Here is a 22907-nt window from a genome sequence, read left to right as displayed (position 1 = left end):
CAGAGACATGCTGGATGCGTGCACTGTGATCTACCTTACCCTACAGCCCAATTTCCTATCCACAACTGCTCCCTAACCCTCTTTCCTGTTTCCCTACTTCCCCATCCTATCCAACCAACGTTTCCCTAACCCTCCTCCCCCGCTGAGGTTGCAGAGCCCTGCCTTGCTGTTCCCAAAACCCAAGTTTGGGCGGTTGGTTCATGGCACTCCTGCGCCTCAGAGCTGTGGATCCTGTTAGACGCACAAGCCCATGTTTTCAGGCACCTGAGTGGTACGACCGACTGCATCATAGAAGACATTACCAAAGCACTACAGTACCTTCAAGGGGAGTTATCCAACACAAGACGGGACTATTCTGCACTGGCTAATAAGGTGCACAGCCTAGTAGCCCAGGCTGAGTCATTACCCGACCCCCACCACCTCTAGTCCAGGTACAGGTAACCCCTGAAGCAGTGATAAACCTAGCCCCGGCAGAACACTACACAGGGTTCTGTAAAAATTCCAGACATTCCTTACTCAGTGCCGGCTCCATTTTGTGATAAAACCTGGTGCGTTTAGAGCAACGCAAGCGAGAACCACGTTTGTCATCTCCGATCTCAGCGGGGATCAAGCAGCATGGGCTAACCCATTGGTCCAAAAAGACGACCCCATCCTATATGACTGCGACAGGTTCATAAACGAGGTCAGTAAAATATTTAACCGCCAAGCAGCAGCCCTCTGTAAGGATAGGGAGCTGTTAACACTTAGGCAGGGAGGTAAGGACCTGGTGACATATGCCACACAGTTCTACCGGCTAGTGGCAGAGGTAGAATGGCCTACAGAGAAAAGTATGTCTCTATTCTATCAGAGGTTCCGTGATGACTTCAAGGATCTGATCACACAAGTTTATCCGCAACCTACGGAATGCACCGTCATGATTGATTTGGCCCTGTGTTCGGACCGCAGGCAGACAGACGGGGTGCTAAATGAAGAAGTGATCCATGCCCAATTGCAAGGTGAGATCAATCTAGGCTGTCACATGGGGGCACCGAAAAACAGAGTTGGGAGGAACCAGTGCAAATCAGTTTGGTCAGAGGCCTGCTTACCAAGGAGGAGAAGGAGAGGCGAAGAAAGGAAGGGCTTTTTTTGTATTGTGGGACCACTGGTCACTTTGTGTGGGAGTGTCCAACCAAGCCTAAAACTCAGGGAAACGCCTCGGCTCGACAGTCGTAGGGGTCACACCGTCGAGTCTGATGGGTATGGGGACTGCTGTTATAGGGTGTGGTAATTATGCACCACACGTCGCTCTGTCTGGTATTCTGTGTTTTTTGGACCATGACGGGCGGTTACCATGTTGGTGGATTCAGGCGCAACAGGGAACTTCATAGTTGCCCCATATGCTACTAAGACTGGGGGGCCACTTCATCTGAAAAGCAAACCCTGTACCCGTGAGGACCGTGGATGGCACTCCACTCTGTTCTGGATCCATAACCCATTGTATGCAAGAAGTGACACTTAGGTGTGGGGACAACCATTGGAAAGAAATCGCATTCGACCTCATCGCTGCCCCTCAATTTGGGCTTATATTAGGGGTACCATGGCTAAAAAGGCATGACCATTACTGTTAAGATGGATTTCTGCACTCTGTCCTGGAGGGGGAGAGGTTCAGAAGGCCAGCCTAGTTTCTTGGAACAGGGTAACCTCTTGACAAGCCAGACCAATCAGGGTAGCGATGGCGGTGGTCAAGACTAGGTCTCAAGAGGGGTGAGGGTGACTGAAAGCCCGCAATGAGCACGCAAAGCAAGGACGCTTACAAATTACTCCAGACAGGTGTTATATTAAAAATATAGGCACATTTATTACAAGGCCTTTGTAACATTGACCATAGTAAAGAATCACGGTAAAACTCCAATAAACCAACACATCACAAACAATACAATATATATACAAGACCAAGGGGTCTAAGGAATTAGAAGCACGAAACATGCAGACCACTTAGATGGGGAGGAAAACAGGCAGTGCAAGTAATCGTTAGACCCAGTTCGACATCAGTGGCCACCTAACTAGAAGGAAGTCCAAGCCCGACGAAGAGTGGAGCCTTGTGCTCAAAAGTACCTGCACACGCGGGTGCCAATGGGCAAAGGGGAGTCTCTTCAGGGAAATCAGGCAGTTCAGAGAGGTGAACAAAACGATGATGAACAGATCCCCGCTACTCAAGCGCGGCCTCCACTTGTGGGCAGAAGCAGGGCACGAGTGCGGAAAAGGGTTGCTGTTTACGACAGCGGTGGAGAGCCACAGGCTCCTGCGGGAGGGCGACCGGTTAGGGTATTGACTACTCACCGGTCCCCGATGCAGGCAGACCCAGGCTTCTCCAGTTCTGTTTCGGTAGCAGGATGTCTTGACGCCGTGTAGATTCCATGACAGCAGGAGTCAGGGTCGAGGGTGTCCCAAATGCAGCAAACACGCACAGATTGTTACCACAGCAGGGCAACTCGGCAACTGCGTGTATTCCGGTCCCACAGCACACTTCTCACTTCAGACCTGGGAACGCCAAGTGTGTGAATCGTGTGAGAGTGCCGATGACTTGGAATTTAGCAGTAAGCCAGACGGCGGTGACAGAGCAAGGTTCCTGTGTAGGCTGGTCAGTCCACTGGATGGCCCAGGGACGCTTCCGAAGGCTTACGTACAGGATTTGGTGAAGATGGCGAGAATAGTTGTTTCCACTATTCTAAAGGGTCGAAGCACCTTTGCAGACCTTCTCGTTCGATCAGAGGCCGAGTGGTCTCGCAGGACGACAGCAGTGCAGGGTGCCAAACCTTCAGCGGGTCACCAGCGATTCCTCGACTCAGCTTCTTAGTTGCAGGATACTTGGCTCCTTATCCTTTGTTCGTGAGAACTCAGGAGATCGACCTGGTAGGGGGGTTTTCAGCCTCTTCTTATCCAGAGTTCCCTTTGCGCCAAAACGCCCAATGGGAGATCCGCTCACAAACACTCACACCATACGTGGACCTATCACGGACCACGGTGGTCCCAGGCATTCAGGACACTCTAGACTCTCTGGCACCCAGAATGTGTATTGGGAACAGACATCCCAGCCCACATCCTGGAGGCACACACAAGGCATGCAGAAGCCCGCAAAAGCGTTGTGTTTCACGGGAAAGTGCATGACCAAATAAGGACTGCCCCGGTCGGTTCGACCTGGGCGAAGGTGAAGGGGCAAGACGGTCAGCAGACAGGACAAAGAACCTCGTGGCATGGCAATTTTGGAGGCCAGGCCACCCATTTGGGCCAACCGCGGGAAGCGCGGTTAACATGGCAAAAAAGGGGTTCAAAACACAAAGAAACGATAGCTGCCACCAGTTCCGTCCGTGACACACTTGCACATTTCATGATAAGTCCAGCGAGAGTTTCTAGGGCCTTTGGAATGACTGGAGACCCAAGAGCGCGGTAATGTAAGTTACGGTGCACTCTTGTTTCATGTTGCTCAAAACCTGCAACATGAGAGGACTAAGGGAAACGAAGTCTCCCGGTACTGACTGTCTTAAGGGCATGTCAGTTTCCCTGTAAGAATTGAGCGAAAGCCCAGAGGAGTGCGGCGGAAGGCTGCGCTTCTCTGGCAAAGTCTAGATCAGGGTGTAAAACAACAGCAAAATGTTTGGGGGTTGCCACATGGAAGGAAAATTACCTACAATTATGAAATCTTTCCTAACAATTCCATCCAGTGGGCTGCTGGTATAGTGACCCTAGATACTCTGTTTTGTCAAGACCGTTGTCTGCGATCCGTACTAACTCTCATTCAAAAGGTGCACAACATCTTACCCAAGCGGATGGCTCGCTCAAAGTCAATCTTAACGCCCTGCCACAGGAAAACCATGATTTCCAGGATGTCTTTAGTAAACAGGCCACTGAGACCTTGCCTCCGCACCAGTCTTTTAATTGTCGGATAGACTTAGAGCCAGGTGCAGTGTTGCCATGCAGCCGGGTCTATGTTCTAACCGAAGCCCAAAACAGAACATTTGTCAGACTACATAAAAACCAATCTCTGAACCGGGTTCATAAGACATTCAAACTTGCTGGTATCGTCACCCCTAAGACTGGGGATTTCCGCACATGTATTGATTGCTGTGGGATCAATCGTATCACTATAAAAAAAATGGTATCCTCTCCTGCTCATCCCAGTCTTGTTGGACCAAGTAAGGGATGCCTTCATCTATATCAAGCTGGATATACGGGGTGCTTACCACCTGGTGCGGGATCTACGAATATCAGGTTATGCTATTATGTCTCTGCAACGCACCCACCGCCTTTCAGCACTTCCTGGACGAGGCCCTCTGTGAGTATTTCGATGTTTTCGCAGTCGTATACTTCGACAATATTCTGATCTACTCCCACAACATGCAGGAACATGTTGAACATGTTAGGGCCGTGTTACAGTGATTACGAGGGGGATTACAGCAATTAATCACTAACTAGCAACTGACAGTACAGGGAGCACTTTGAATTCATAGGGAGGAGACTGCGCCCTAGGAGCTCAGGGAGGCGATGCCAGGCTAAGCCCACTTACAGCCAAAGAGCAACCCACAACCTCAGCAATCTCAACGCTGGGTGGGGGAGGCCGCCTCCACCTTCCCGCCAACAGATCACTAGACAACAACAGAGATAGGCCACCGTCTCACACAGAACCAGGCGAATGAACCACAGAATAACACTCCAGCAGACAGCAAGGCCAAAGACAACCAACAGGATTTCTGAAAGAGTGAGGAAACACCACTAACCCACCTGCTAAAAACTCAACTCTCCTCACACACCTCCCAAACTCTAAACAAACACAACCACTCCTTTGCACTGCAAACTGCAAGCACTTCACTACATTGCAACAACAAAAGAAACCACACACAGGGTGTCATTCCGAGTATGGAGGTAGCCCTGCTGCTATTTGCAGCATGATACCCCCATACCGGGTACCGGGTCCGGGTTCCCTGAATGGGGAAATACCGGGCCATTCCGACCTTGGCGGGCCAGTTATTTCCCCATTCAGGGAACCCAGATCCTGTGCATCCCCATTCCCATTGAAGCCCCCATAGGGCTCAATGGAAATGGCGAGCATGCTAACAACGGGTCTGTTAATGACGGGCCGTTGTTAGCATGCTGGACCGCTCGCGGGACCCGCTAAGGACGCCTGGTTTTACCAGGCGTCCTTAGCGAGTCCCGCAAGCGGACCTCGTACTGAGGCAGTAGGGGGTTAACGGGGCCGCCAGCTCTACCGGCCCCATTAACCCCTTACTGGCAGGGTTGTAATGACCCCCATAGTCTCGCACAACAGCACATGGGAGACCACAGACCCGTAAACCGCACCCATGCTCAGCGAAAGATGCTAACTGAACTGAAGCTGCAGGACATCACAAATCTCACTCTACGTTTATCCCGCTACACCCTACAAACTGATCCCACCCTCTTAACTTTCAAATCCGCCAGAGCGCCAGGGGATCACTCCGGTGGTGGTAGTGCACGGTATAAATATCCTTTAACACAACATAACAAGAGCATCACTTATTCGCTAAACTGGAGAAGTGTGAATTTCACTGCCCTACTGTGGAGTTTTTGGGGTACTTTCTGACTCCATCCAGAGTGCAGATGGACCACAGGAAGGTTCAGGCCATCCTGGACTGGCCATCACCCACGTCTGTTAAGGATGTTCAGTCCTTTTTAGGATTTGCTAATTTCTATAGGCATTTCATTAAAAACTTCTCAGAACTCCTCACATCTATCACTAGGCTCCTTAGAAAGGGGCACAAGTTTGAATGGGGTGAAGTGGCGGAACTAGGATTCCAACAGTTTAAGAAAGCTTTTATGGATGCCCCTGTGCTAAAGCACCCGGACCTATCCAAACCATTCCTGGTTGAAACTGATGCATCCAGTTATGCATTGGGAGCTGTCCTGTCCCAGATGGACCCCCAGACGGTGCTACTTCATCCAGTTGTGTATTATTCGCGCAAGTTATTACCCGCCAATGCAAATTACACCATAGCTGATCAGGAGCTATTGGCGGTTAAGTCAGCCTTTCGAAGAGTGGCATCACTATTTGTTAGGGGCTCATCATACGGCGACCGTGATAATGAACCATCGCAATTAATTAAAACTGCGAAGACGCTAAACCTGCGTCAGTTACATTGGGCATTATTATTTGCGACTTCCATTTCCTCATAATTTACAGGCCTAGGTCAAACAACCGTAAGGCAGATATCCTGTCTCGTTATCCGGAGCCAGCAGAGAAGGTATACACAGCAGAACCACAGACAGTAATTCCCATAAAACAGATTGTGTGTGCCACCATAAAGCTTTTTGAAACTGTTCAAAAGACCATGACTATCCAAGATGTGCACGCATGGTGTAATCTAGATACACAGCATGCGGTTGTTGATGGCATTCCATATCCTTCTCAGACCTTGTACCTACCTGCCACAGAGTTGCAGAATAAAGCCATACAATGGTGCCATCCAGGAAGGACAAAATGCAGGATTTAGTAGAATGGCATTTTTGGTGGGCAATCCTCTGACACGACGTGCATCATTATGTATCGACCTGCAAGGTGTTGTAGGAATAAGGCCTACCACCAGAAGCCCGCGGGTCCCCTCCGACCACTACCCACCCCTCCAGTTCCTTGGCATACCGTTACAATAGACCTTATAGTAAACCTACCCCCAGTACAGGTACACACCTCTATTCTGGTTGTTGTGGACTCCTTTATTTATTTTTTATTTATTTATTTATTTATTTATTTATTTATTTATTTATATAGCGCTAAAGCCCGCAGGCATCAGAGCGCATTCCAAAAAGACAGGACAGTGATTACAAAAACAGGACAGGAATAGACACACAGAAGATCGTATCATGGGGAGCTGAGAGAGGTCGCTAGTCCAGTTTATTTAAAGAGTAGGGTCTTTAACTTCTTTCTGAAGAGTATGTAGTTGGTTTCAAGGATACGGGCAGTTCATTCCATTTATGGATGCTTCTGTTTGGAAAGGCCTTTCCCAGGCCTTTTTTGCTTTTTAGCTGGGGTTGTCTGGAGAAGACCTTGTTGGAGGATCTTAAATTTCTAGATGGTTCATGCCACTTGAAGTCTTTTTTCATGTATGGTGGGGCTTTGCCATACAAGCATCGGTGGACCATTGTGAGGGATTTAAAAGTAATTCTCTCCTCCATGGCCAGCCAGTGTAGATCTTTCCTATCGCCTGTGATGTGTTCCCGCCTTGGCCTACCCGTGATTGTCCTAACGGCATTATTCTGAATTACCTGGCATTGCTTTAGGCATTTCATATTAGCTCCCAGAAGCAAGGAGTTGCCGTAGTCCAGTCTTGACAGTATAGTTGCTCTGGCTATGGTAATGCTGTTTTTTTGGTTGAGCAAGGGTCTAATTTTTCTCAGGAGTTTTTGGTGGTATTGACAGTTCCTTTTTAAATATGCTGTATGGGCCTCTGCTCCTAGTGAGGCTTGTAAGTAGACTCCCAGTGTCTTTACTTTCTCGGATATTGGAATTAGGGCATTTTTTAAATTGAATGCGGAGTATGAAGGAGTTAGTTTTTTCCTGGCGTGTGTGGATCCAAAGATCATTAGTTCCGTTTTGGTCCCATTCAAACACATCCAGTTGTCTGTTGTATATAGTCGACGATGTATATAGTCGTACGTTTTTCACTGTCTTGATTATAGTCTCCACTAAGCTCGAATACCAATTGAGTATCGTCGGCGAAATTAGTGAAGAATATTCCCAGTTGAGTTAGCATGATACATAGGCATTGTATATACAGGTTAAACAGTAGGGGAGAGAAACTAGCTCCCTGCGGGACTCCACAGTCCACTGGTTTGGTTCCGGAGGCCTTATTTCCCCAGACAATCCTGGATTGTCTGTCTTGTAGAAATTATGATATCCATTCTGTTGCCTCTAGTGAGCAGTTTCTTTAATAAGATGAGCCATTTTATCCCCTGTAAGGGTGCCCCAACAGCTGGCACCATAGCAGACTTTTTCTTAAAACACGTGGTTCGGCTCCACGGTATCCCAACTCAAATCATCACTGATATGGTGCCCAGTTTACATCATAATTTTGACTTGCGTTCTGTAACACAGTGGGGATGGACGCTTGCTTATCTTCACAGTACCACCCATAAACTGACAGACAAACCAAGAAAGTCAACCAGGGTCCCCAGCAGGTCTTGCGCTTTTTCGCAGCTAGTACAGATTCGTCCTGGGTTCGGCACACTTGGCTAGCAGAAATTGCTTACAATTACGCTGTGCATATGCCTACCAAAAAAACACTGTTCTTTAGACTATACGGTTATCATCCACAGGTTTTACCGGTTACCACAAAAACTCAATCCGTGACTTACAACAGGTGTGGAAAGAGGCCCAGTCCAATCTACCACATGCTAAAATCTCCTACAAGCTGTACGCAGATAAACACTGTCGGGTAAGCCCCCAATATCGGGCCGGGGATAGAGTCTGGTTATCAACCTGTAACATACATCTACAGGGAACTAGAAAGCTACAGCCCTGATATTTAGGACCATTCACCATAAACAAGATTACCAATCCAGTTGCTGTATGACTACCTCCCAAGATGAGGGTCCATCCAACATTCCACATTGCCTTGCTGAAGCCATCCACAGCCACTATCTGCACCTAAAGACCACCACCAATCTTGATACATGAGGAACCCGAATACAAGGTACAGGCCATTTTAAACTCAAGATGTCATAGGGACGGGCAAGTGTATTATTTGATAGAATGGGTGGGGTACAGTCCCACAGATTGCTCCTGGAAACCAGCCCACAATGTGCATGCCCCAAGATTGCTGCACACGTTTCACAGTAACCACCCCAAAAAACAGAAGCCAGAGACCTTCTGTGAGGGGGCTGGGGGTGCTGGCAAGGCTAGGTGTGGAAAGGGGACAACAAAAAGGGACTATGGCAACAGTATATGGAAAGGATAATGGCCAGGACATTGCCCATTTTGCAGGAAAGAAGCATATTGGACTTTGTTTCCCAGCAGCCCTTGGGGCCAGCACAGAAAAGAAGCCGCATTGGGTGGAGCATGTCGGCACGTATGCGCAAAAGTCAAGGCACAGGGCTTGTGCTCGAGTCTTCATGCAGGAAAGACATGTTCCCGAGCCACTCCAGTCCATGAAGATAATGTGAGGGGCCATGCCCCACGGGACCACAACGCAGCCCCTCGCCTGAGACAGATAAGTACTGCAGTGCCCTGGGAGCCTACGAAGAGCAGGGGAGTCATTCAGTGGGCCCAGCCCCAACCAACCACTGGCCCCTGCACCCCACAAAGCTAAGTCTAGGTCCCTAGCCTAATGCCATGCACTGATCAGTGCCTCACATCGCGCAGCACCTGAAAGATGCTATGGATTACAATCCTCAGCATATCCAGACCAAATAAACACCTGCACCTAACACTTCCCAAGTCACGGGTGGCCACATAATGCATGCACAAAGCCACATGCAGCTTCTCTAAAATGCATGTGGGTGTAAACAGGAGGCAGAATGGAAAGCACGTTGGTAGCCACATGTGGCAACCAGGGATAAGAATAAGAGTGTGCATGTGTAATTAATGCCACGTGCAGCACAGTGCAATCATAGCACTAACTTGAATACTCTTTAGCAGCATTTGAACTGTTCCTGCATCACAGGACTCCTCGACTGCCTACCGGAGACAACACAGAGACACTCCATGGGACTGCAGTCAAAAGCCAAGCGATGCAAGGTTTTCTTACTAACAAGTACATTGTTACAGGAGCACTGTTTCTTGGTATTGTTTAGGTTTCTTAGTTTAGGGTGATTATAGTAAGCTCTGTGCTATGATTGTTTGACACTGTGATGTGTGTTGGTGTGCATGAGAGTGAATGCGTACCGGGGACACACTAAAAGTGTGCGCAGTGATCTAACTTACACTACAACCCCCCTTCCTATCCACAACCACTACCTAACCCTCTTCCCATTTTCCATACTTCTCTCATCCTATACAACAAACGTTTCCCTAACCCTCCTTCCCCGCTGGGTTTGCGGAGCCCTGTGTAAACCCTGACTTGCAGGTCCCAAAACCCAAGTGGGGGTGGTTGGTTCGTGAAACTCCTGCACCTGGAGCTGCGGATCCTGTCAATTTTGTCCCTCTTAAACCAGGGTATTATAGTCCCATCAAACTCTCTATGCAATACAGCTATTTATCATGTGAAGAAGTTGAAGGGGATGAGTTGGAGGATGATTCAGGATTCACACCCCTTTAAAGATGTGGTTAATGATGTGGTGTAGGCAGAGTTCCCTAAGGTTGCTAACCCAGCTATGATATTGTGCAGCATACCCAATTCGGCCACACACTTTATGGTGGTGGATCTGAAGAATGCTTTCTTTTCGTTCCCTTTGCATCCAGATTCTCAGTCCTTGCCTGTGTTTACATTTGCTGGGAGGCGGTTCCAATATACTAGGCTTCCTCCGGGGTACTGTAAGACCCCCAGTATTTTCAACAGGGTTCTACATAAAGATTTAGGAACCATTCACGTCCCAAGTGCTATCATTCAGTATGTGGAAGATATGTTGGTGTGTAGCATCTCTGAGCAACAGTGCAGGGAAGGTGCTATCACAATATTACAGTTGCCGGCTGACAAAGGGTACACAGTAGACAGAGCGAAGTTGCAGTTTTGTAAGCATGAGGTGTTGTATTCGGGCCAATTGATTTCAGTAAATGGTAAGAGAATGTCTCCAAAACATGCTACCGCGATGCGCAGCATACACCAGCCAGTAACTGTCAAGGACATGCAAACCTTCTTTGGACTGTGTAACTATTATTGTAGGGCTTGTATCTTCGACGATTCATCGTACACTCGCCCACTGCTACAGGCCCTTAAAGAAGCCCAACGGATGAAAAATCCCATTATTTGGACAGATGAGATCATTTCCAGTTTTCAGGAGTTAAACGATGTAATTTCTACTGCAAACTCCTGATTACACTAAAGAATTGTACCTCTTTTTACACTGTGGTGGTGAAATTAGGACAGCAGTAGTTCTAACACAACACAGTTCTATGGATCATAAACCTCTAGTGTACTATAGTGGTATGTTGGACTCTGTTATGCAAGGACAGTTTCCCTGTGAACAAGTGCTAGCTGCAGCTGCTTTTTCTATCGAGAAGTCAGCCACAATTTTCATGGGATGCTCAGTGACTCTATATGTTGAACATGCAGTATTTGTGATACTGGAGAGGTCCAAACCCACACTAACCACACAGAGGGACTCAGCATATGAAGTGATCCTTTCCAGCCCACCCATTCACATTGTTCGCTGCAAAACAGTAAATCCTGCAACCTTTTTGACAGAGCCCATTACGGACAATAACGAAGTTCATGACTGCGTCACCTACGATGGCCCAGAAGACGACATACCTAAAGCATGTGATTATGCCTTAGATGACGGCGAGGTATTTTTTGTTGACCAGGAAACAGGCCAACAACATACTGGAGCAGCAGTTGTCCGACTGGTTGATGGAGAGTACAAAGTTTTCGTTTAGTGAAGGTTACTAAGCCATTATTCAACCCAGGTGGCAGAATTGATCACTCTCATTGAAGCATTACAAGCGGCACAAGGATGTCAAGTAATGATATATTCTGAATCAGCATATGTGATGACAACAGTACGTTCATGGTTGTCGAGGGGGATGAGAAGGGGATTTCGCATGGCAGGTGGGTCTCCAGTGCAATATGCGGCTCTCTTAGACAGATTGATTCATGCTCTTTCACAGCTCAGACTTGCCACAATCATCAAGTGTGCCGACCATACGAACTGCAGGGACTTTGTTTCCCTTGGGAACAAAGCAGCAGACACAGCAGCAAAATTGGCAGCGTACATGCCAGTGCAAGACATCCCGGAGCACCCAGCACTTGTTAATATGCAGATACAATAACAGATTCCCTATACTGCATTACCCATTAAGGAAATTATTTGACTTATAGGGCCAAGCGTGGCAGATTGAGAAGATACTGTGCCAAAGAAGAGGGTGCACACAATCTCTGACAGATCTAGTGTGGAGGTAGGTTAGCACAGGAAAAGTAGTAATGGCCCAGGAATTAGATTTAGTAGCATTCGACCAGTTGCACTACCCTTCGCATCTGTCCAAGCAGCATATTGCTGCATATATACAGGAGGATTGGTACGTACTGAACATACAGGAATTGTTGACCATGTTCACATCCAACTGTACCATTTGCCAGACATATAGTACTGGACATATCCTGAGAACATTGAGGGGCACATTGCCCCGCACAACTGGTTCATTTTGAGAACTCCACATTGGCTTTGCAGATATGGGAGAACAGTGCCGCTTATAATCGTTTCTGTTATCTTATAGTTGTGGTGTGTCCTTTCTCACGTTGGATTGGAGCTTGTCCATGTGCACATCCTGATGCCAAGTCGTCAGCCACATTTTTGGTGAGAGAAGTGTTTCCCCGGTGGGGAGTGTGCGAGATGCTCAAAAGAGACAACGGCAATCACTTCTTCAATGAGCGCTTTTAAGAAAACGGGGCTCTTTAGGAATTAAACGCAAGATGTGCTCCATTTACCATCCCCAGGCCAACGGAATTTTAGAAGGGGTGAACGACCTCTTGAATACTTAGCTCTCTAAGCTCTGTGTCACACCTAAGAAAAATTGGGTCCACTGCCTGCCTTTGGCCCTATTCAGTTTGAGGACCCAGCCCTGGAAAGTCCATCACCTCTCCCTCCACAAGATAGTGACAGAGAGACGGATGCACACACCACTGTCCCCTGTCTATAGTGTACCTGATACTCACAGGGCTGCATCAATTTTAGGAGATGAATTCCAATTATACTTGATTCAGTCAACAAAATGTATGAACTACCTTTCTCAACAGATTGCGCCACGATGAACAGAAGAAGGAGAGAACAGCACTGCACCAGATCCTACGAGCTTGCCACTGTTGCAGTTATACCCGGGACATAAAGTCTATGTGAAATATTTTGTCCGCAGGTGGAGTGAGTCGTGCTGTAACGGACCTTATACCGTAGTGTACGCCACTCCTCTTGCGGTCAAAGTAAAGGAGTTGCGGTATTGAGTGCAACTCTCCGATGTTAGGAGGGCACCCCAGACATCACCTCCTTCAATGAGTAGCATCTGAGTGTTTTGTGTAGATGAGTGGTTGACAACAGAAACACATTTTGTAGATATCTCTATATTGGTTTTCATACGTTCTGCATATCTGTATCATTGTGTTATTGACTCAGTTTGTGTGCCGTTTTGTAGTGCCACATTCATATGCTATTATATTGAGTAGTTGTTTTTAACTTCACAAAAAGGACTTCCTCCACCAACCTTACATGGTTTACCTCATATTTTCCTAGTACGCTCAAGTTGTTTTCCAGGCTTTACTGCTTTAGAGCACTTCTTTATCTTGCATGTGGGTTTTTGTTTGCTATATTTATGTGTTTGTCCAGCAAGCTTATATGGTTAGGACATATGAAGGAGTTGGGGGTGAAATATAGGGGGATGTGTAAAAAGAGAACTATCTGATGCCGCAACATTAACCCATGATTTTATGACCACTGAAGTAAACTTTAAAAGAATGGGAGTACAGGACACAGTAGCAAGTGAAGTTGCAGGTTAAGTGGGGATTAGATGAAGAAAATGAGTATGACCAGTACAAAGGAGTTGTTTTTGACACAATGTCTGATGTGCACCATCCAGAATTTAGTAATATGTGGTAGATCTACATGAGCTCAATGTGGAAGCAGAGGTATAACGGGAGCTGCTATGTCTGCTCCCTCATCCCCAATGCATCAGGGGCCCCAAAATTTTAGTGTCCCAGGAAATGTCACCTTTGGAAGCCCAGTGTCTGGTCCATCTGTTTGCAGTTTGTTCGATGGGCACAAAGTACAAGTTGTACTAATGGACAAAGATGAAGGAAAATGTGCCAAAGAGGATAGAACACATGAATGCAAGCCATGACCATTGTTAAAATTGAATTGAGTGTTGTTCATGTCGAATATATGGAAGAAAGCAGTGGTGGGCTGTGTGGCAGGGGTTTGGCAGGGTTTGGAAAAGAAGTGATAGGGTACATCAATGAGAACTGTTTCACAATATGGTCTATGTATATCTCAAAGCTGACATGGATTGAAACATGCAAAGCTCCAGTGAAGGTCCAACCAGCTGGAGAATATGAGTTCTGTTTTCAAGGGTATGGGACAGTTTCTGTTGGTACTAATATCAAATGTAACAAAACATTGTTCATTCCAGATCTTGCAAAAGGAACAACAGCCCTTATGGATCTCTACTGGGTGTGCGGTCAGCAGACATAACTGCATCTTCCACGATCTTGGTGGGGAATCTGTGCATTAACAACACCGAACTCTGCTATCCTTGTGGTGCCTGAAGCTCATTTAACAATTGCATCAAACAGTGTACCAAAACCGATGCAAGTAACAACCCAACCACCTGGGGCAAAAAAGAAGCGCTCGCTGAAGATACGGAAGAAGAGAATGAACTGTTTGTCAGAAAATTCATCCAAACTGCTTAAAGCAATTCTAGATAAATATTGCCTGTCGACCAAGATGAAGTGTTTTTTGCATCCCTCCTGAGACCAGGGATCCAGGCTACAATGAATGCAAAATGGCAGCAGATCATGAGATGGGAGGTGATTCAGTTGTCAAATGATACTTAACAAGGCCTGAATGTCATCAAGAGTCGGTTCAGGGCGATCCGGTTGATGACACTCCAGAACTGATATGTTGTAGATCTTCTGATGGCGATGGAGGGGGCGCATGTAAAAATATAGGACTCTCCTGCTGCACATACGCCCCAGAAATGATGCAGAAAATGGGTCCCTGACACACATTATAGAGGCCCTGCACAAGTGAAAGACTGACAGGAAAGTGAAGCCGGGGTGCAGAATGAAGATTGGTTTGATACGTTGCTCTCATGGTTCGGAGCAGTGGTGAAGATATTGGTCCCGATCCTGGTGCTCCTGTTGGTGTTGATCTGCATGTGTCAAATTATACTGCGATGCTACGTGAAGACCATTCGGAAAAGTGCTGATGATGGTTACCATTGGTGCAGGAATGGCTGGTATCACTACATATTATCCCCACCAAAAATATTGCCATATATATGGTCGTCTGGATTGGCGATATTTTTGGGGGTATAATTTTTTGGTAGTGGGGGTGTCCCCTGCTCCTTTAAAAATAATGCAGGGTGGTCCGGGATTGTCCTGCGCAGGTTCCATCCCTTAATATCATCCAAAAATATGGTGATATTTTGTATGGTGATATTTTTGCGGGGATATTAACACATGGAACTGAATGGTTCTCCCAGGTACAACGAATAGGCAAGTTCAGATGGAGGATCTAAAAAAGCTTTGTATGGTCAGAGTTGAAAGACCTATACATACCCTGGGGACCTTCACTTCTCCCCCACCAGACCCATAGAATTATACTGAGCACTGGGTTGATCTAGGGGGCGATGGAGGATGTATCTATCTTGTGTGTACCCCGGAGAAGTATGCTCAAGACGGTGAAAGTTTGCACCATGTATGAAGGGTTAGCTAATGGAGGATTAACTAAACGGGGAATATTGGGATGCATGTTCAGATCCCAGCCCCTCCCAAATGATTCAGATTGTGTCTTGCATGAGAAAAGAGTTGCCTTATTCACAAGGACCAGACTGACCTCAAAGTTATCCACTGAGCTCATGTTTACAGCCAGGTGCAAATCATGTGATTTGCCTTAAGGCAGGGCGGAGTTTGTTCTGAGTAGCCTAGCCATTCACTGAACAACAACCCAAGGTGAAGAAATCAAAGCCCACATGTGGAGGTGGTGGAGGGGAAGATGAAGCTGCCAATGAAATGAGGGTCTATATTTGATTATAAGCATGTAAATGGGTGTCAGCCAATGTGGGTGGGGGATGAACACTGTATATCGAATGCGTCATGAGTGACGATTTACACAGTTTTAACGTGCTGTTTGCTTTGAAGAAGGGAGAGAGCTCTGCAGCAGTGGACTTATCATACCCTGTCACCATTTCCTTTTTGTATACAAATAAAGATCTTGTTCCTCTCAGAAAAGGGTGCACTTAGCCTTTTTTTCTAGTGGGTGGTCTTTATTTGGTCTGGTTGTTGAGAGGTTACCCTATAGTCTTATGGATAATGTTTATGATTTTGAGTTCTATTTTAGTTTTGACGGATAACCAGTTAAGTGTTTTTGCAGATGGATTTGGTTGTAAGGCTTGAGGTTTAGCGCACATTTTGCTGTTTTATTTTGGATAATTTGGAGCGATTTTAGGTTTTCTGAGTACAACCCCATATAGAAAGAACTGCAGTATTCTAGTTTGGAGAGTATGGGGGTCATTACGACCTGGGCTCAAAGGGATACCAGGCACCGGTAATGACACCGGTGCCGGTAATCCCTTTGCGCCCTATTCCGAGGTCCCTTTGCGGGTCCTCCCTTAACGTCTGGTTTTACAAGGCGTTATGGACGGGACCCGCAAAGGGATACCGGGGTCAATAATGGTACCACAATTTGCGGTACCGTTATTGCCGCCTTCCCATTGAGCCCTATGGTGGCTCAAATGGGAATGGGGAATGGCTCTGGTGAATGGAGAATTACCAGTCCTGCCGACCACGGACTGGACCGGTAATTACTCCCTTCACCAGACCGGAGTCGGACGGATTTTGGAGGCAGCCATGGCGCTAATAGCGCCATGGCTGCCTCCAAACTCGGAATGAGGGCCTATGTTTCTCCCCACTTACGCTGCTCTCGCCTTAATAATTGTCTCCCACTCCCTCACCTGGTATTCTGTGCTCTGAAGCTGAGTATTTCGGCTTGTGGCATTTTACAAAACAAGTAACCTGAAAATAAATATGTCAAAGAAATGCTCACTGACGTTTCATATGAAAACGTCATAACTCATTTTAGACATACAGAGCTGTGTATTTCTGTAAACTACATTTTGCTTTTTTCTGCTGTAATTCGGTAGTGCGACCTGCAAGGTGAATAAGAAGCTTAGCCGTAAGCAATTACACGTTGACTCACTGAGCTATCAGACTGACTTCACTGATGGGTGTTTTTAGTGCATTCATGGGAGTTTTCATTTTGTTATTTTCACTTGTTTTCTCAAGAAAGAAGGTTGTTGCGGTAATGGTGCAAGAAAGAATTCAGAATGGCATTAGTAATTATAAGCTTTCTTTGAGCAACTGAATTCGTTCGGAAATGAGCACACAGATCTTTTTTTCGCATGGACAGTCTGATATATCTCTAGTGAAAAAATGGATCACTATTTATAACATACAGAATGTGCTTTCAGAAAACATTGTTGTCTGTGTCTAATTAAAAAATAAATAAGTTTCTCATTAATCATTGCTTTCAGGAAACAATATTTCTGTGTCTGATTAAAATAATTAAATGCGTTTCCCATGAAGCATTGCTTTCAAAAAATATTAAAACAATTTCCCCATACACCATTGCTAAATGGAAAAATTCACACAATAGTTACGAAACTGCCTATAACCGCAGTGACATTTTTCGAAAGTGGGGGTGATACAGAAACAAAAGTGCTTTTGAATGCAATCCTTTGGACAAGAGTAGTTCACATAGAAAGGCTCACTCACTCATAGGTCATGCATCGCTCCCTTCAAACAGCAGTGTTCATTAGACAGTGTGCATCTTTTGGCGAGGGAAAGGCACTTTTATGAAAGGATATTTTTCAAGACTGAAAGCTGGAGCCTGTTGTGCACGGAGTTTGTTTGACTTCAGCCGCCTTAGGTAGTTTACGTATTGGTCACTAATGTATATTCCTGTATTCTTCATAGGTGCACAACAAAACACTATTTGTATTTTTAATGTTACGTTACGTTATATTGTGTTATGTTATTGGACATGTGCCCACCTTTGCCGGAGGGTCCTTACAGCGCCAAGGCGTGTGACTATAGCTGTTCTACGTTATTGTCATCGCACTGGTGCTCTTTAAAAATGAGATGAATACTTCATTATATGTAGTATGGTGTGGTCAGGTAGCAGGGCCCAGGTTGGTATGAAATGAGAAGTTATGGGGGAGCCCTTGGCAGGTTAATGGTGAACCTAGGCTTGAGCAGAGAGTCAAGAACAGAGTGGCATGAGCCCCGCTGCTTCAGCCGGCATGCCAATGTAGAGACACTACATGACCGACCACGAAAAACAAAAAACATTGTCAAGCTGACATCTGAAGTGCCCACAGAAAAAGGCGATGCCAGACTTGAAGCAATGAATGTGTTGGCTCAGCAAAACACATTTTCATGCCAGTTTTACTAGGACAACACAGGCATGAACATTTTAAAACTGGAATCATAATTTAATTGTACAATGGTAATTTTTACCCATCTACATTGCACCCTAGAAATGAGTCATGTTGCCCCACATAATCCTGTTATCAATGCTGGTATTTACATTGCACCAAGAACTGCCCAAGAACTGTTGATGGCATTACACAGTGCCCCCAGATTTGCCCTATGCAACTTCACATTGCTCCGAGAACTGCCCAATGCATCTTTCATGGCCCCCTAACTAAAGCCATGTCATTCGCGTTGGCTCAGGGTTAACCCATGACACCTCACAAAGCCCCCAATTTGACCTCTGCCACATCCTAATTGCCCCCAAATGATCCCATGTTGCTCAGAGAATTGCCTTATGTCGGGACTCATTGCCTGAGAGTCATGCACATTTACAAAGCTCTCTGATAAGGCCAATGCACCCACAATGGGTCTCAGGAGGATAGCTCAGGGGCAACGCGCTTGCCTTGGAAACAAGACGACACAGAGCAACACTGGTTCGATCCCCGGGTCTGCCCTTAGAAACCTCCAGGTATTAAGCGCATTATAAATGAACAATCATAATGCCCCCAGCCATAATCCATTGCCCCCTCAACAACCCAATGCTACTCATATTGGCCATGAAAATGCCCATGCCATGTCCCATTGCCCCTCCACCTCGCTCCCCCATCTGCCACAATGTCCACAGAACAGCCCTCTCCTAAGACACATCTATAACATGGTATGTGATTGGGAGGGTACTTAAGAGTCTGGTACAACGCACCCAATCACATAATGTATGAAGGTGGAAGACCGGATTGCTTTCAAATCCAGCACACTGGTGCACTGTTGTCTCTTTGGTACAGCTCCTCTCTATCTGAAAACACTAATTTGTCCATACGTGCCTAGCAGCTCCCTGCACTCAGGAAACAGGTGCCAGATCAACAGCATTACCCACAAATGGTCCAATGGACTGGGTAGATCCCTCCCTGTTATAGCGGCCAAAATCTGGAACAAACTCCTAACTACTCTAAGACTGGGACGAAATAACCTGAAGTTCTTCTGTGCTTTAAAAACTGCTCTCTTTAAGTAATCACTAGGATAGACGATTGGTTCTTCCTCTTTCTATGTGTCCTGTGTCACTTTTGTTTCATCTCGTCTCCATGTGGGCACGCTGATGCCCGCGGGCTTCGGCGGCTTATAAAACTATAAAATAAAATAAATATAAAAATAAATGTGCAGCACCTTCACTCACCCATATTTGTTCAAACACGTATACGTATATTTGTTTTTAAGTACCTTACTTGTACCAGCACCATAACGTCCCAGCTTTCACTGCCAATGGAGTGAAAACAGGACGCAGGGGAAGAGTTGTTAATCACCTCTCTATTTGTGCACTCCATCCCCCATGAGCCCAATGAGGCCTCTGGAGAACTGTCTTACAACCACAGGCTTACTCTGTTCTGCTCATACCTTGGAGGCAGGGGGCAGGGGGTGGGGGGGTATGGGGGGGAGTCCAGCCTCCCAGAGTGCTTAGTAGGCCTTCCTGAACACTGCCATTCTGTGTCTGCAGACCCAGCAGCCTGTAGAAGCCCCTATGTGGCATGGTAAACCTTTCAACATGCCATACCAGGGCGAATCGACATGTGCAGCTGGTTTGTGCTTTAAGTCCCAGAGTGGCTTTCAAAACCGCCTAGCAACCTTGGACTGTCCTATATGACAGTAGGGAAATGCTTGCAACCCCAGTTATCTGAGCCAATATAGAACATAAGGGCAGCAAGGCCAACAATAGTGGCAGACGGACACTATACAAGACCACTTACATCACATTACATTACTTAGCATACTGCACAGCTTGTAGTTTTGACCAAAGTTACTGGACCAATGTGCTTAAAATGCACCTTTGCAACAAGTTTTCTCCAAAATGCACCACAAGGTCCTACTCAATTTGTTGTGGAAATTCACAAATTGGCATTCACAATTTCCATTCCAGTTTGTCCTTTCGTCTAGGATCCTGGAGGTGACTGCTCTGCTCAATCTGACAGCTGCTTCATTCAGTAGATCTCAAGTTGAGCAACCTTCCCTTCTGCGTCGACCCTCACTCTTGGCTGCTTCATAACGGTGCCACTCATTATCGGGGGAGCCCAGCGTCGTTGCTAGGGGTGCTGACGGGGCTATAGACCCAGGTCTTTTGGTGTAGCCCCGGATAGAAGCTCAGGGGCTACAACCAAAGGGTTAGCTAGCCTCGAGTCCCGATAGTCCCAACCTTAGCATAGCCCCGGATCTTCTCCGGACCTAGCAACACCCCTTCGGAGATCCGCCACTTTAAAGCCGACTGGCTAACTCGCACTTCTGCCTCAAGGAAGGCCCACCACACTCCAGATTGAAGAGTTATTTTTGTATCCACTGTATGAATATTAGATGTATTGAGTATATAATGTATAACTGTATTTTAGTTTTGACACAACCATAATAAGGATATAACCGGGTCATTCAAATGTTGAATTCACTGTATGGATATTAGATTAATTGAATTAACAATGTTTTTTAATAATCTGACAAATTGATGATAATATTTATGCTATTGTGGACATTTTTATATTGATGTGTAAGGTTTTGTAAATCGAATCATAATAAAAATGAAATAAGAAAAAGAAAAGATTGGGGAACATCATTGTGCAAGAGGGTCACAGTTTTATTTCGGCGTTATTTAGAATTGTTGCCTGAAATAACTGAAGCCGCAAAGAAACAGATAGTAACACTGTCTTCTAAGGCACAGTGGCTTGAAAGCTTCAGCCCTCCAGATGTGTAGGCCTAAGCCCCAAGTGTTATGCTTCCAGCATGTGTCTCCATTCTGCGCTCACATCCCTGGCAAAGGCCTACAATAAGTTGCCGAGGAGATCATAATCAGCCATGTAGGTTTTCTATCTAAGCAGGACTCGTGAAATGGTAACCTCTGTGTCGCATAACTCCACTTTGCAGCCTCACTTGCATTGGCGATCGAGTGAATTGGTTAGCCGTGCACCCATCACGCGTGCATGTTTTTAGGAGCTACTATGGGAACAAGAAACGCAGACTGGCGGCCCACTGTGGTGATAGGACGGAGTCACCAAAACTTGCTTCATATCCATTTTGAGTACCCCGCGGCTTCCTGCCTTTGACCGCATTTCCTGTGCCTCACTTCCTGTTCGGCAGCCTAGCAAATCTTCCCCTTTCATGTGATTTCGGCTTTATTCACTACATGTGACTGCAAAGCCAGTTCACGCGCGTTATGCTCGATCCAGGAGGTCCTTTCACATGGTTACTTCAGACAAAAGCTACATTTGCAAAATTGCAAAATCACAAACCCAAGCAGAAACTCGGAAAGACTATTTTGTTTTTAACTTTGAGGTGTCTAATTGATAATCACAGAAAATACTTTCAGTGTTAATCGTTTGTCAGCACGATGGAATGTCCATATTCTGAGAGTAATTTAAGTGGGCAGATAGTTAATTCAGATTATTTTTTTAATTGTTTAACAGTGTGGGAGTTGCTGTTTTTCTTGTGATTTGCTGCTGAACAGGATAACCCTCTGCAGCTTGCTGCCCTCTATGCCAGTGTGATCAAAACGAGAGGCAACCTGAGTTCTACATAGTGGCATAGAAGACGTGTTGGTGCCAGCCGGGGAGAAAGGCAACACCATTTCACTACTTTAAAGTAAAGGCAACAGTGAGGCGGGTGTTGTATCTTGTAAATATGACTCCCACACCAAACTGATGATTACCTATTTATTTAACCCTCCAACAATCATTCAACATAAGGACTAGATATATTCACTATCCATGTTCAGTATAGCAATGTCTCTGAAAGTCTGCAGCTGCAACATGAGATGCAGGCTGAGGCCTAATTTGCATCTCCACAGGAGGAGCGCTGCAGTGTGTCAACTCCTTTCAGTTACCAATGCTGTTCTCTTCACGCTGAGTGAAGTCTCGTGTGCGCGGGGCCGCACTCGCGAATCCCGAATCTCCCTGTGGGGGCATCAGAATGTTAAAGGAGCCACTGATTCTGTAGCAGTCTGTAGAAAGTGAATGGTCCCTTAGGATAGGCGTCTCCGCCCTAGAATATGACAGAATGCCCAGTGTGACTCACCTGGCCAAAACTACCAGATGGGCATGGGATGGGGAAGAAAAGTTAAATGGCTAGAGGGCTTGGAAGGATGCCTGTAAAAAAGAAGAAATCGCTGCAACTCTTGCAACCTTTACGACATAAACACATAACCAATGCAGTAGAAGAATACCTACCTGCAAAGGAATGGTGGCATTAACAAACAAAAAACGGTTATATGGGGAAACTAGTGTCGGAAGGGTGAATTACCCACATAATATCATCAGGTTACAGAGGTCCAAAGCGAAGGACACTAGATTGAAGAATGTTTTGCAAGATGACAGCCACCCATCAAGTCATAGGTTGCTTCGAGAGGGAAAAAATCTCTCGTCGTGATGACTCAAGCGTCTAGTAACTGGCATGAATGGTTTAAGGGCATTGGGATTTCCTGTGCTGACTTTATTGACCCAAATGTCTAGAAATCATTTTCATGCTGGTGATTGTTTGGAT

This window comes from Ambystoma mexicanum, chromosome 3q (assembly GCF_040938575.1).
Source record: "Ambystoma mexicanum isolate Mex_15411 chromosome 3q, UKY_AmexF1_1, whole genome shotgun sequence".
Taxonomy (NCBI): Eukaryota; Metazoa; Chordata; class Amphibia; order Caudata; family Ambystomatidae; genus Ambystoma; species Ambystoma mexicanum.
This window is presented reverse-complemented; position numbering follows the sequence as displayed.